Source organism: Ambystoma mexicanum, chromosome 13, assembly GCF_040938575.1.
Source record: "Ambystoma mexicanum isolate Mex_15411 chromosome 13, UKY_AmexF1_1, whole genome shotgun sequence".
NCBI classification, from domain to species: domain Eukaryota; kingdom Metazoa; phylum Chordata; class Amphibia; order Caudata; family Ambystomatidae; genus Ambystoma; species Ambystoma mexicanum.
In genome coordinates, this window is record NC_090938.1 from 219,208,678 (window position 1) to 219,225,244 (window position 16,567).

Here is a 16,567-nt window from a genome sequence, read left to right on the forward strand (position 1 = left end):
TGGACCGGGGGGGCACCCAGGAGGTTCGAGGACAGGGTGCACACCAACACCCACATGCGTGGATGTTGTGGAAAAAAAAATACCTCCATGGGCTCATGGCCTGCATGGCTACACTATTGTGGGAGAACTGCTGTCACTCTCTTCACCCTCTGCTGCTACATCTGGAGGTGGCCGTGCTATGGGAGGCAGCCAACGCAAAGCCCTGGTATGGTCCTCCATGGCAGCAAGCATGCGGGTGTGGAAGTTTTCGTTCTGGAGGATGAGGGTGTGGAGATCCCCATGCAGCACCTCACGGGTAGCCCACATTTCTACTCGCGTGATGCCCGGATCTCCGCACGGGTTGCCTGGAGCTCTGCTGAGAGTGAACGTGTCAGCTGCTCCAGCTGCTGTTCTGACCTAAAATTTCAGGAAGCCTCAAGTTCACCCAGAGTCTCCCTGAGGAAATGGAGTTCTAACCTCAGGGCTTCCCTGTGGCCCTGTGACTCTACAGATATGGCTTCGGCCAGAGTCTCCAGTGCTGTCCGTCGGTCCCTGTTGGACGCCAACATGTCTTCCCTGTGTGATTGGCAAATGGAGTCTGTTGCCTGCTGTTGGAGCTCCATCTGCCTTTCAGGGGGGAGAATGGAAGTGGCCACCCTATCCATTGCCTGAGCCATCATTTCAACCGATGCTCCCTGTTGTGCTGCTATACTGTACATGGAGTTTTCCCATACAGTATTGCCTGGTGGAGTACGGCCACCGCGTCGGCGGGCACCACACCTGTTTGGGGCAAGGCGATCTGCACCTTGCTGTGCTGGCACTGCCTGAGGCTGCAGGACTGAATTCCCCCTCTGATCTGCTGGCCCAGGAACAGGATCAGATGTTGTGGAGTGTGACCCTGCATCCGTAACCGCCAAAGGTGGAGTTACCAACACTGATATCCCCATAGAGGGGTCTCCCCCTGGTGCAGGTGGGTTGGACAGAACAGCATCCCTCCCAGTAACACTCACCTGCGACGCCACATATGTCTCACTGTCCGATTCAGCACCTGAATCATAGAGGTCTGTGGAGGTGCACCCAGAGACAACCGTGGACAGTATGGTCTGCAGGAGGATTGGGTTTTCACCCACCACCACCCCATGTCCTCCACTGGTGCTCGGTTGTGGCTGAGATCCCTCCTGGGTCTGCACCATCTCCTCCACCTCAACAACATCAAGTGCGTCATCACTTGCATAAACATGAAAGACAACAAATGGAAACAGGCATGAGCACCATAGCACACACATAGGCCTGACAAGCCAGAGATCCAGTACATGAATTACACATGTCCCACATGACTATAAACCTGGCATGCATGCACTGTGAATGAGTTGGAAGGGGAGGCAAAAAGCAGACACTGAGGACTCCAAGATGGAAAAGCAACACATTTGCTGCATAGCACTGGCATCACACATTAGCCTGTGAGTGGCATGTCCAATACACATACATGACACATGCCAGAACACAGATGGCACCTAGCATAGCCATGGTACATTTCACAAGTACAGACATGTGTTAGTGAAGGAGTACTGTCACCCATCCATGTGAGATGGACATGATGAGAGAAACATGTGTTGCAAAAATGGGAGGATTGAAACAATCAGGCTGAATGAACACTGAAAATTCAGAACAATGTTGTTGCAAGATGACAGTTCAAGGGCAACTGCAGTAATGTGGTGCTAATTGGCTACTGTGGTCAGAAGGGATATTGTCACACCCAAATCCAAGGCCGGTGAATGGTTTGGAGGAAGCACATGGGTGACCCATACCACTCATGAGTACACACCCTTAACTGGCACTCAATCATAACACATCACCCAAGCAACATACACATGGATTACACACACATGCATGGGCACACACCGGACAATACTTCATAATACTCCCACACCTTGGATCTGTTCCTCTGTAACGAAGGTTCCAGCAACAGACTCATGTTCAGTGAATTGGTCGTCCTCTGGTGGAGACCCACCACCAGAGTAGAGGCATGATTGGAAGCCAGCTTGTTCTTTGTTCTGCGTTTCAGGTAATTCCACCGCTTGTAGCAATCATCAGCTGTGCGCCTCACAAATCCAAGGGCACTAATGCGGTCTGCGATGGTCTGCCAGTGGGCCCTACGTTGAGCAGGCGTAGTCTTGCAGCCTGAAGTCACCACCATTTCGCGGCTATGTGCCAACACATAGGCCACAAGTGCATCAAGTTCAGCGTCATTGAAGCTAGGCTTCCTTGACATTCCGAAGTGTGTAGCCGTGTCTGGGGTCTCAGCCTGTAGTGCAAGAGCACCCTTCTTCTTCTTGGAAGGTGGTGCGGACCCCGAGTGGCTTACGCTGCTCTGGTCAGTATGGGCAAAAGCGCAGGTGGGCTGGGTACTTGAAGCCTATAAAGGCACAATGAACAAAGGTCTTGGTGCAGGCATTGGCTGCAGGGTGATGGTGGCAGGGCCAACGTTAGTGTGATGGACCTGGACTGACACTGTCCCAGCTGGGAGACTCGGAGCTGGGGTGGATTGAGCTGCAGCTGCCCCTGCAGCCTCCCCACCCTGGCTACTTGGGGCAGCAGATGACATTGCTGCCCCAGATCCACGTGGCCTGGTGACAGCAACTTTCACCGCCACACGTGGCTTAGACTTGGTGACCTGGGAGTCAGCCTGGGAGTCATCCTGTGCCGGTTCAGTTGACAAAATGGGCCGGTCCAACAAGGGCTGAGCTGGGATGGTGTCAGCTACGTTTCCCACAACCATTGGGGGGGGCATAGGTGGCCCCGATCGGTCCTCCATACACTGGGCTCTAGGGGCACCCTGCAAATCCTGGCCACATCCCCTACTGTGCCCACCACGCCCACCTCTTTGAGATCTGCCTCCCTTACTGCTTGGTCGCCTCCCAACCATGGCACTGATGTTGTTGTGCGTATGGGAGTTGCAGTAAACAATTGTCCTGGGCAATTGGGGAGAAAGGGGTAGGGTACTAGATGGAATTCATACCCTAGTGCTCTAGCAAGGTGGTCTGTGACCCATGGGGGAAAATGATGGGTCACACAATGCACAGGCACCCCAAAAACAAAAGTACACATGCACGCAACCCCTGTTAGACCACGTGCATGGAAAAATGAACCCGCACTACGCTGTGGCACCCTGAAACACAAAAATAAGCATACACGTGTTACCCGCAGCCTACAATGAGCTCTGAAGGGGTACGCGACACACAGGGCCAACCACAGTTGGAAAATACGTGCGCGACTCACTGTCTGCCTTGAAAAAGAACGTGAAAAAGACGCGCATGTGCGTGTTGGCAACACCCCCGCCAAAAGAAGAAAAGAACGCAGTCTGAGGAAACAGGAAGTACGAACTGGAAACGTTGTGAAGTAATCGCGTGGGAACCGACAAGAAGTACAAGAATCACCCGCTCGCTCTCCACAAAAAGCATGTACAAGAAAATAGCATCATTCTCGTACCTTTTAAGCCAGCCCACACGTGCAACGTCACTTACGCGCTAAGGCCCGTTCCTCCAATAGCACGGTGACGTGCAGTTATGTCACGTGCTGTTTCACTATGCACCCGTGTTGTGGGGAACACCCGCATGCGTAACGTCACTTACGCGCTAAGGGCCTTTCCTCGAATTACACGCTGAAGTGCACTTTTTTCACGTGCCAAATCACTCCGTGTCAAGCTGGCCACGCCAAAACACACGGAAGACCACGCTCCTGCCCAAAAGGCCATTTTCCTGCCCCCAAGAGCCCCGAGCATGCTCCCACCAGCCATCTGCTGCTGCCTGCCTGCTGCCCACATGCCCTGCTATTTGGTGCCTGCACGTCAGCGATCTGCAGGGATCCAGTTGATGTGTCCACCCCTGCTGGAACAGAAGACTCCGACTGGGATACCATCGCTCCACAGCCCAGCCCCAGGACCCAGTTGCCCACCCACACCTGCCTCGGGGGTCGCCATGTCAGGCCAAACACCATCCGAGACCACTGGCGACCCCCAGCCAGAGAGGCAGAGGGCCACCAGCTTCAGTGAGAAGGAAGTTGGTGTCCTGGTGGAGCATGTCCTGGGGCATTATGATGCCCTCTTCACACCATCGCGCGCCGACAAGGAAGGACAGAGGAGGATCTGGATGGACAATGTGGGTGCCATCAATGCGGAGGGGGTGGCACCCCGAGACCTGAGAAACGTCCAGAAGGGCTGGGAGGACTACAAGTCCAGGACCCTCAGGAAGGCCCGGCGCCTCTTAGAGGCAGAGGATGCAGCGGGGCGCCGGACCAGCTTAATAAACCAGCAGATGAGGGTCCTGGAGCGCATTCGCCCAGTGCTTCACCACCAGATCCTCAGGATGCAGGCCCGTCTGGAGTCGAGCGGTAAGTGGCCATGCATTGCTGGGTGAAACAGGGAATGTTGCAGTGTGCTGGTAGTCAGCTACTTGCCTGTATGTGTAACATAGGCCATGTATGGATGTGTGTGAACCCGGGACATCATGGTAGTGCATGCGAGACCAGTAATGGTGCATGTGTTCCAATGAGACACGGGGAGCTGCATGCGGAATGCACACATGAATGCATGCCAGTCCCTGTTCTTGGACATGGGTGGTGGGTGAGAGATGGGTGCTGCTCTCATGTATATGTATGGTGTGCATGTCTGTGTGTCTGAGAAGCGTGTGTGTGACTTTGAAAAGACATGGATGCATGACACGTGTCCGTGACGATATGTAGATTCACTCATGCAGTCTGGTCACCGTTGTATCCACTGTGTCTGTGGTGTATGAGCCATGATGCATGACCCTCCGGTGATGTGTGTGAATGGGGTCAGTATGAGCCATGATGCATGTGAGTTTGAAGGCAACATTTATGTCCATGGAGGGCCTTGTATATGGATGCTGATGTTGATTGCATGCGTCCTGCCAGTTTCAGCATGTGTTTTGCTTCCTTGACCCATGTGTTCTGGAGGGACAGGATGGAAGTGACGTTTGACAGTGCCACTCATGTGTTATTGCTTCCTGTCTAGGGGACTATTGTACAGTGCCCTGGATGCTTGTGTTCTATGTCTCCCTCTACGCAGTGTCGAGTGTAGAAGAGGGCGGAGATGGCGCTGTGGAGCCAAGCGGTGGGGATGCCTCCACCGGGTGGCGACGCAAGGCCCAGCCACCCTCCCAGGAATTGCCATCATCCGGGAGCGAGGGGACTAGTGCCGCGTCTGCCACTACGGCTGTAGCAGAAGGGCCGGTTGAGCCCCCACAGGGGCTTGCAATGGCGGAAGACGGTGCAGAGACATCCAAGTTGGTGGTCTGTACAGAGGAGGAGGAGCCTGCTACTGAGCCGCACATGGGACCTGGTGCGGGTAGTACCACTGGTGCAAGTGGTGCAGTCCAGGGTCAGGAGGCAGCACAGGTCACCGCAGAGGGGCCTGTGCATGTTGCTGTCCTTGACCCTGTGATTGCACCACCAAGCACCAGTAGGGATGCCACGTCCCAGGCCCGTCCGCATGTAGGGGGGAGGCCCACGTCATCTGCCTCTCCACTACCTGCGGACGAGGGTTCCCATGACCGTATGGGCTCCGTACTGATTGGTGTCGCGTTGCGCACGTGTGACATTCGTGATGACGTGCATGCTTCCTGGGGGGAGCACGCACGCCATCATGAAGAGCTGCGTGGCAACGTGGCACTGTTGGGAGGGGCCCTGGTCAGTGGGTTCCTACATGTGTCGCCCACTCTGGCGGTCCTCTCCTCCTCTGTGGAGACTATGCGCCAGTTGTTCTCCCTGCCGTGTTCTGGCCCACATTCCACCAGAGCCCCCTGTGGACCTGGCCCGACCAACACAGCCAGCTTGGTGGAGATCTCATCCCTGCCACAGTCGGGAGTCGGCGGTCCAGCAGATGGAGGATGTGCAGGCATCATCAGGCAGGGCACATGGACAGCAGCAGCAGCAGACTCTAGGTAGGAGCCATGATGGCTCAGGGCCATCAACATCCGAGGGGCAGGCATCAGCCAGAGGGCAGGAGAACCCGGGAATGGGAGTGTCTTCCGTGTGGCTGCAGTTGGGCCAGCGTATAGATGAAGAGCGGTGGCGGGCGGAAGAGGCACGGCTCACAATGGTCAGGGCAGAGAACTTCATGCGGAGGGCACTGAGGCGGGCCGAGTGCTTCGAGGCTATTCGCAGGGAGTTGGAGTCCAACATGGCATCGTCCCTGCGAACCCTCAGGGCCATGGAAGAGGACCGCCTCCAGGACATTGAGCAGGAGTTCGATGATGCCCTGGCCCGGGACATCGGAAAGTGAGCTGTCGGACTAGCCCGCCGCCATTATAAATAGTTTTTAGTGTTAGGTTTCATTTTCGTTTTCCTTTCTTTTGAGGTGATTGGACTATGCCCCACACTTTTGTATATAGTTATTTCTTAGGTAGTTTCTTTGATAGGTTTCAGTTCTTTTGTTGGGCTCATGGACCCTTTGAAGATTGCTTGTACATAGTTGGACATTGGATTTATGTGTACATTTTCTTTGGATTTCACCATGGAGCAATGGAATTTGATTTTTACGTTTCCTTTGTATTTGTTTTGGTGGACAGACAGTTTGGAACATTTTTCTTTAGGATTTATTTGGAATGGATCTACATTTAATTTTTCATATTTTTGGACATGCATTTCATGTTTGTATTCTTTTTTTGACTTTCATTTAATTACCTTGATTTTATTCATAATACATTTTGATATTTTAATTACATGTGTGGGATTCGCTCATTGGGTTTATGTATGTCAAAATTTGGTTTTACACGATCTATGGCAAACAGTGTGTCTGTGTGACGGACATGTGTTGATGTACATGCTAGACTTTTGATTTGTGCCCTGACACAGGCATGTCGGTGTGTGGTGGATTGTGAAATCATTGCATGTCAAGACTGGGGTGGCGTGCTGTGGTATTTTGGTGCACATGATGCCCATGATTGTGCAGCTTCCTTTCGTGTTGCAGTGGGGACATGAGTCGTGGCCTGACCCTCACTGCTGGGTGGATGGGTGTCCTGGGGGACATGAGTCAGGGCCTGCTGGCAGGTGCCCCTCAATGCTGGGTGGATGGGGGCGCTGGGGGACATGAGTCGGGGCCTGCTGGCAGGTGCCCCTCAATGCTGGGTAGATGGGGGTGCTTGGGAACATGAGTCGGGGCCTGCTGGGTGGATGGGGGTGCTGGGGGACATGGGTCGGGGCTTGCTGGCAGGTGCCCCTCAATGCTGGGTGGATGGGGGTGCTGGGGGACATGAGTCAGGGCCTGCTGGCAGGTGCCTCTCAATGCTCGGTGGATGGGGGTGCTGGGGACATGAGTCAGTGCTCACTTGTATGTGGTGACATGTGGCTTGGCTGGGGGGCTTCGCCAGGGTGTATGGGCTGCCTGTGGGGCATGGCCTGGGGGGCAGTGTGTACCCCTGTGTTGGGGTCTGCCTGCAGGCCCTGGGGAGGGGGGAGAGGGCACACCTGGGAGGACACACACTGCCAATTCATTGGGACACCCCCGAAATACACGTACCCCGCTCGCACAAGGCTAATCGCATGTAAAACCTCCCGTACACCCCCAAAATACACGTCCCCCGCTTGCACAAGGCCAATCGCGTGTATAACTTCCCGCACACCCCCGTAAAACACGTACCCTGCTCGCACAGGGCCAATCGCATGTAAAACTTCCCGCGCACCCCTGAAATACACGTACCCCACTCGCACAAGGCCAATCGCGTGTAAAACTTCCTGCGCACCCCCGAAATACACATACCCCACTCACGCAGGGCCAATAGTGTGTGAAACTTCCTGCACACCCCAGAAATACATGTACCTCGCTCGCACAGGGCCAATCGCGTGTGAAAGTTCCTGCGCACCCCTGAAATACACGTACCCCGCTCGCACAGAGCCAATTATGTGTAACACTTCCCGTGTAGCGGGGTACGTGTATTCGGAGGGGTGCGCAGGGATTTTTACGGACGTTTTCGTGGTTGGGGGGCTGTATGCTGGTCCACTGGGCTGTGGGCCTTGTAGGGGATTTGTGCGCTGTTCATGGCGCACGGGGAGGGGTTGGGGGCATAACTGGCGCTGCTGCAGGTTCGCTGCGCTACTCTGCGCCACGGCTGGTTATGGATGTTGAAATCCATGAATACGCTGTGCGCGGAAATGGATTTTGGCGCAAGCGGCTGGTGCAGAATGCCACAAGCGCACACTGTGCGCCAGCTGCGTGCGCCACTTGTGCGCTGATTTCTATGAGTTACCCCCTGAGTGTCTATGTCCTGGCAGGTCAAGGAAAACTTGCCTTCTCGTATGCACGAGCATGTTGCACCCGTGTCAACTAAGAATGAAGATTCTTTCCCCCCTATGACGACATTTACCCTAGGTTCCCTGTTAGGGTCTGGTGTCACTGATAGGATAGAGCACATCGGAGTTTCCTGTGAGCTGTCCTATTGTATATATAGGTTTGGTCCACTTTATACCCGTGGATTTCCCCCATTCCCAGGGTTGACTCCCCCTCGGGAGTTGGTGCCCTGCGACATTTGCGGCGGGGCCTGTTGGGATTTCCCCTGTGGCAAATTCCCCATATTCGAGGGTTGAACCCCTTGCGGCGTACCTTGCTGCAAGCCTGGCACCTGCTGCTGCACTGCGTGATTCTGTGCACCGCCTTGTTGTGGGACGGCAGGCTGATTCACCATGCCTGTTCCCATCCCTTTTCCCATCCCTTGGCCATTTTGTCACATGCCTTGGCTTCTGCACACGCACACCACATGTCCTGTCATTCCACACAGCCAACACACTGGCGGTGGTCGGGCCATCTGTCCATCTGGCGTAGCTGGACTGCCCATCTACGAGTTCTAAAAGCCACCTTGATTATTCTGAAAACCTCCCCGATTACTTTGAAACCCTCCCTGATTACTCTGCCATCCTATTCCTCTAAATCCCCTACCCCTCGGGTAAAATCCTGCACTACCCTGGTTATTCTGCAATGGGTTGGTCACTTGTTGCGCACTTGGCTCTGCTGGGTTTGTCAGCATGCCTCCCTTGAGAGCATACTTTGAGAGTTTCTTTTGCACCAGCTTCGCTTCCTCACCTTTACCAGATGCCTCCTTTTTTCAGTTCTTTTCTTGCAACAATCTACAGTAGTGTGCAATTGTCAACTGTATTTCAGCCCACGGTTTAGCTTCTACTCCTACCAATTTCTTGAGCTGTTTCTGCACAGGTTCTGGCAACCCTTGGCACAATATATGGTAGAATACAGGGATAGATTTCGTCCAAGATTCATGCGTTTTGAGCACCCATGCATTTTGATAATTCTGGATATAAATCAAAGGATCCTCTGACTCTTTCATTTTTTGAGTCATTATAGCTCCCATATCGGAAGTGTCTCGGTACAGCACTCGTAGCGCTTTCTAAACTGCTGCTCTACAATTATTGAATGGTGCTCCGTCATGGGTAGTGTTAATTATGGTTACCCCAAGGTACCCAGCCCGCTTCCATACATTGTCTGCTCTCTCACCCAGTATGGTGATCAGGAGACCTTTAATGTCCCCTATAGCCAACGTGACACCCCCTGTCATTTTTTCTAACTCGTGTAACCATTTCCCGGCTCCTGAAGTCAGCATTGGAAGCTTGTTTTTCAAGTTCTCGCGGTCCATGTGTGGCCATTGGATATATTGTGGTCTTGCGCCCCACTTTCCTAGCAGCAGGATCTGAAATGCGCAGTCTTCCTTCTCTTTCCCCAAAGCTCTCCTGTCTATCACTGGGGTAGCATTCCTGCATCGCCGTCTACCTGGCAATGTCCTCAAACTGTCTACATAGGTAGGTGCTGGCTCCCCCCTATGGCTGCACGTGAACACAGATGCCCTAGGTGCGAACTTGCTAGTATCTGACCATCGTACCTCTTGGTCCCTTGGGAGCTGCTTCTCGCATCGTCTCTCTTCTTCGTGTGTTTCATCCTCCGTTTCCCCACCGGAGTTGGACGCTGATTGCTCCCAGTTCACGCAACTCCTTACATCTTCTTAATTCTTACTAATTTCTAGCCTATCCAAGGACATTCCCCTGCTCCCACTACTTCTGATGACATCCTCAGTGTCATACACCTGAGTGCTTTCCAAGCGCTCATCTTGCCTTCCCCCTTGGGAAATTTGTTCCAGCCCCATTTCATCGTATATTTTATCAATCGTTTTCCCGATGCTTCTGGTGTCGAAGTCATCTTCAATGTTTGCCCCATTCGTGCCTGATATTGACTCGTTTGCAGGGAAGAATTCTTCAATGTCTTCCCATTCTACAACAGGATTGGGTTTTTTAACTACCCGCTCCAAATATTCAAGATCCTGTGCCCTCTGTCTACATTTGCATTCTATATCACCATCGACTTCCTTGTGCTTCCTCGCTTCTTCTCTAGTCTTATCTTCTTCTCTTCTCTCATTTCTACGTTCATTTGCCCTTCTAACTTCCTCATCTTCCCGTCTCCTTATTCTCTTTTCACATACTCTTGCTCTTCTTCCAACCTTTGCATGCTCTGTCTGTACTGTGCATAGGCTACACATTGTTTGCGACTGAGCGGTTTTCCTTGCTCTTCCTGATACAGCTGTTCTCGCCTCAGCCTATCTATCTTTTTTATTCTCTCATCCCTCATTTCCTTTTCCTTCTCCTTTTCCCTATTCTGTGCCTCATCAGACTTCTCGCTCGGCCTTATATCATCACTTCCTTTACCATAAAGTTTCAGCAATATCTGTCCTCCCATCCATTCGTCTTTTACGAATGCTATCTCATCCGTTCTGCCTTCGCTTCCCTTCCATTTCTTTCTCTCTCTTTACTTAACGAGAGGTGCACTACTCTGCGCCTCGTCTTTCCTCTCCTCATCGCATCTCTCCTTGTCCCTCGGGACTGCGGAGGTAAAATTAATTTCCTGCTCCTTCTCCTTGATTTCGTTACTACTGTACGTAGGTGACTCATACGCGGGGTTGCTGTACTCCATAGCTGCCTTAAGCTCTCTTAGCGGGTACAGTCCCTCTGACTTACTCCACTCGATCTCTGGCTCAGGCGGGGCTGGTGGTGCGGTAGGTGTCTCACCCCCCTCTCTGCATACCTTTAGTATCCAATCTGCAGTGGGGTCTTCCTCCTTTGGCTGTTCAAACATTTTCCACAGTTCTATAACAGCAAGACCTTTCTCTAGTTTCTTGCCAGTGTATGTGGCATGCAGATAAGTCGTCATATGCTGTAAGATGGCTTTATATAAAGACCCGTTCTGTGGCCACGGCATAAACATTTTGTGGGCGGTACCCTTAACCCACTCCGCACTATACTTCTTAAGCTTGAGTGCGTGCTTGGGTAATTGCTTGCACAAATGGGACTGTGGGGTAACCTCCTCCATTCTCAACTTTCGTTACCAACACTGTTTTATGCAATTTTCACACGTCCAACAGTACGAGCAAGCACCAAATACGAAAGCTCCAATCCAATCTTTCTCGCCAAAATTCTATATCATCACTTTATTCAAGAACATCAATTCATCTGCGATTCCCTCTTAGATACGGAATCGCATAAAGCCCAAACTTAATTTCAAACAATCAATGATACAGTTCTTTACGTTTGACATATAACAGGACACATATGACAGACATTTGACAGACTAGACGGACACCAGCTGGACACACATATACCTGCCTTCTAATCAATACCCTGACTTGGGGTTTAAACGAACCCCATTAGTGGCGTCTTTAATCGTCACTGTAGCCTAATCGTCGCCTATTATGTGGGCTCTGAGTTCACGTTTATTCTGACTGCTGTATTAAAGCGCAGGAACCAGGTGAATCCTCTTACTTTTTCTCTCGGGAGCCCTCCCGGTATCCTCTACTTTTTCCTCTCGGGTGCCCTCCCGGTAACCTACTTTTTATCTCAGGTGTCCTCCCGGTAACCAACTTTTTATCTCGGGTGTCTTCCCGGTAACCTACTTTTTATCTCGGGTGTGCTCCCAGTAACCTATTTTTATCCATTATACTCGAGTCATTAACCCCTTAAATATATACAGTCTTCTCTACTTCTGACTATTTTTATTTTTCTCCACCACCCTCTGTTACCTTTCCCTTACTTGTTCTAATGCCTACAAGGCATTTGCCAAAGTAATGGGTTTATTGTTTCACTCACCGCTCACATCTTTTCCTCTCTGGAACTTCAGGATCACCGCCCCTCCTTTTCCCGCCTCTTGTGGTCTTTTCGTCCGATCCGCTGCCCATGGGAATGAGAAGGGTTATACTTGGAAATGCAGGTTCCTTCAGACCTACTGCATATTTGATGGACTTACTTCTATCATTGTCCACGAGAAGCTTCTCAGTGTACTCAGCCGAATGGCGAAGGACTCGTGATATTGCCGAAGGCCTAGAGTTATTTCGTGCCATCAGTCTATGGGTGTCTTAGTATTAAATAATCAATAGTTGATGGTCGAACCCACCTCATGCTACCAAGTGTACAGGAGGGCATAGCATCCTCTGACGGGCCCAAAGGTAAGAGCTCACCCTCTAGTACCTGTAAGACAAGATAGCTGCACCATGTGAGGAATGGGGGTGCAGGATTCACTTACTCCAACACACTTCAATAAGGACAACTTAATAGTTTGGAAAAGGGAAGTCCGTTTAATGACAAGTACAAAAAACGCGGAAACAAATGGTAATCATCAATGATCCGATCGCCTGTCTCGCTTCAACTCCCAAATTCTTCATTCAGACAGCAACTTTTATGGGCAAAATTCGTCATCAATTGACGTGCAAAACTCATAAGTTTGTCATGCAATTCTATTGGTCGGAAAGGTAACTTAAGTATAGGTGCTATATCTGTATATGGTAACAGAGCATGCAGATTGGATAGCTCTTATCGGGTGGGCGTCTATGCCCATCCCACTACATCACTCGTGATAGACGTCACTACAACTACGATGTTTTATTGGTTCTACCAGCTATAAGACCCTAGATTATTTGGTCCATTGTGATTGGGTGGGTTACACCCCTAGGCATAAATCTCCACTTTAATTAGCAGCATGCAGAATGGACACCCAGATGCGGAGTGCCCCACAATTCACCCTGCCTCCCTTCCATCAATCAGTACCTTTAGGGCTATGTGTCAATTAGTTGGCTAGGGATGGCCTCAAAACTGTAGTTCTTATCAGGAAAAGTTATGGTATCCTCGGGTTCTGGGTGACATCAGACGTTGGTACTTCTTTGCCCTTGGCTGGTCACGTGTCTGTTCACCGTGAATCTGCTTCATTTTCCCTCTTATTTGTGTATTTGATTCTTCCATTGCCTCGCCACCTGCATGGGCCCTGCTTATCTCGACCTTCACTGGCTGGCTGCCATGATCTGGAGTTTCGATTCTTCAGAGTTGCCGCTCTCCTCCCTTACGGAGTTGACCTCGAATTCCCAGGCATTGAGCTGCTTCTTACTGAGTTTTGATTCCACTCTTTCCTTCAGTTTTGGCTGGAGAATGAATCTTGGCCTTGTTAGTCCCTTGCAGCTTGGGCTTAATTCTGCTTTTACAAAATGGAGTTGCACTTGTATAGCGTGCTTCATTGAGGTAGATATATACTTGGCGCATGCCACTCTATTCTTCTACTAAGCATTGCAAGCAGTACTGTCTTTCTTTGCTTCTTGCGCTCCAAGCCTATTCACATGCATTCAGTTAGTCTCATATTTTCATCTTAGTTCATGGTTACGTTTCTATTTGCTAACATTGTTTCTTCTTATATGTCCATTACATCTTTACTCTTTGTTTTTAGTTCTTGTGTGTAGTTTTTCGTTCATAGTTTGTGTTCATTTGTTGTCACCATCTGCCCTCCATTAAGGCTCTCTGGGTCTCTTCAGGGACCGTTTGTAAGAAATCCTCATTTTGTATCAGCTGCTGGTATGGTTGTCTCCGTGGGTAGCTTGCAGCCCACGGTTGTCTGGTTATTGGCGCTTCAATAGGTATACATGTCCCTCTGATGGGTACTGGACAGAGCCCCACTGCGGCTCTCTGTTGATTCATATTCTCCTTATATGTCACATATCTTGGCGAGTATGCTTCTGGCATTTCGACATGGGTGGCTGGAGTGCAGGCCATATTTGGGACCTCCTCTACACCACCTCCACAGGGGAGCACTTACACAATGTCCAAGGCCTATTGCTCGGCATAATGTTGATAGATGGGTGTTAGGTGGGGACGTAAATGAAGTAATGGATGGGGGTAAATATGGATTCCCGACCCCGCAAAGATTGCTTACAAGGTAATTACTGTTATGTGAATTTGCCAACGCCAATGGTCTGGTTGAAGTGTTTTGCGCTACAAGCACCCGTCTGAGTTTGGGTTCTCCTTTCGCTCTGGGGCGCCTCTCTCCCTCTCACAAATCGATTATGGACGTCCAAGTGGTCACAAAAAGAGATAAAGTATCTGACATGCAAAGTCTGGCTAGGGGCATCTCAGACCACTTTTCCCTGTTGCTGTCAGTGGGGTCAAATGAGAGTACAACACGTCCAACCTGGCGCCTGAATGCATATCACTTTGGTTTCCCTGACACAGTAGAAAAGCTTGCAGGCAAATTGGGCACATACTTCCAAATAAGCAGCCCATCAATGGAAAGCCATGTAATCCGCGGGGAGGACTATAAGTCGGTCTTATGGGGGGGGAGAGTTAATTTTGGGTTTGGCAGTGAGGGAGAAAGAGAGAAAGAAACTGAGGCAGAACTTCAATATATGAAGTGGGCGACAAGACAGGGAAGATATGGGCGTGTGCTGCAACGAAGGGATGAACTATTGAGATGTGTACAGGGAATTAACAACGAATCAGGAAAGTGGCTGCTGGGGCACAGTCAGATCCCCTGGAACAGATTCCCCTCTCTCAAATCAAGACTCCACAAATGGAGGAGCTAGAGAAAGAGTTCACCCAGGAATAGGTGGCTGCGGTTGTGTCACACTCTCCATTCCCCTAGGTCCCACCCCAAGGGTGTACCCATAACATACAGTCATTGGAAAGGCTCCAGTCAGTCTGGCCTGGACTTCCCCACCATACCATATATGGAACTTCCACCCAACAGCCAGTCAGGGGAAGGTACAGAGTCAGGGCTTCCCAGGACTTTGGGAAAATAAGGTAACAGGCAATCCACTGATTCCTATGGCAGGGCCTGGGTAGCCCAAAATGGAGGATACTCAGAGCACCTGTCAAATTCAACATGGAGCTGCCACCAGCTCATACCCTGCTCTGTGGGCCTTTCACTGGTGCCCAAAAACATACACTACAGGTTTGTACCACCACCTATGGGTTCCATAAGGGTATCCCAAGGGTTCACCACAACCAAAAAGAGGAAGAGCTGCACTGCCAGGAATCTCACATGGACTCCTGTGCAGAAGCCAACATAGAACACACATGATGAGGGAGTACAGGACAAGGACATGGAGGCCCTGTCCCACCAATGCATTTCCAGCATCACAGTCGACCCGCGAAGATCGTCTCTCCCTATATGCAGACGATCTGCTGTTATATGTTGGTGAACCACCAAAGTCGATCCTGAGGATAACTGAAATTCTTGCGACTTACAGGAGGTATAGTGGTAATTGGATTAATTGGTCCAAATCGGTCCTCCTTCCGATGAAGTGTGGATGGGTGGCGAACCCGGATTGTGACACTGTTCAGATAGTGTCGGGTCCTTTAAGTATCTGGGAGTCCATACCGGCCTAGACCCTGCCAAGTTTTTGGAACGCAACCTGCTACCAGTAGCTGCAAGGTTTGTGGTGATACTCGATTCTGGTCGGCCCTTCTATCTGTGTTGGATAGAGATGCAATGTTTAAAATGATGACGTTGCCTAGTTCCTTTACATTTTGCAAAACACTCTGGTTAGTGTTTGGGAACTGACAATTTCACCTTATTGAATAGGCATTGTGGAAATTGCTATGGATGGACTCACAAGCTAGAATAGCCCTATGCAATTTATATAACTCGGTGTGGCATGGTGGGACATAGCTCCCAGAACTTAAGAAATATTATTGGGCCTCACAATTGCCGGTGGCTAATGGGTGGTTGCATGGAGACAGACATATTCCACACGTTGGACTGGAGTGTGCCGCAATGTCCCACAAGGACCCTATGTTCTCTTGTTTCTGCATCTCTTCTGGGCGTGTCAGTCTTACTTTGTGTGACGTCACCAATCTGCTCTTTTAGTCATTTCTGACTGTTCTTCTCGGATTTCATTCAAAGGGGCATCATACTGTCTTGTATACAGGTACGGCTTTCTCAGTGGGAACCTTGATTCAAGTATTCTCATTGGTATTGGTATTTTCACTGGTAATGCACATACTTCACACTCTGGTTCCCAACATATAGGTAATATAGGTGAGATGCTTGAGGTGGGAGTACTTGGCTACTTCTCTACATTTCTTTGCTCCAATCGCTCTCTGTTCCACAGCCCTTGTTTACTCCCCTGCTAGGGTCTGTGTCACAGGTTTCTGTAGGGATTGTGCCCCCCCTTGTCATAAGTTCAGAGATTGCCTTTTCTTCACGTGTACGAGACCCCCTTAACTTGATCGATGACAACGGTATCTATCCTCACTTTGTTTTCAT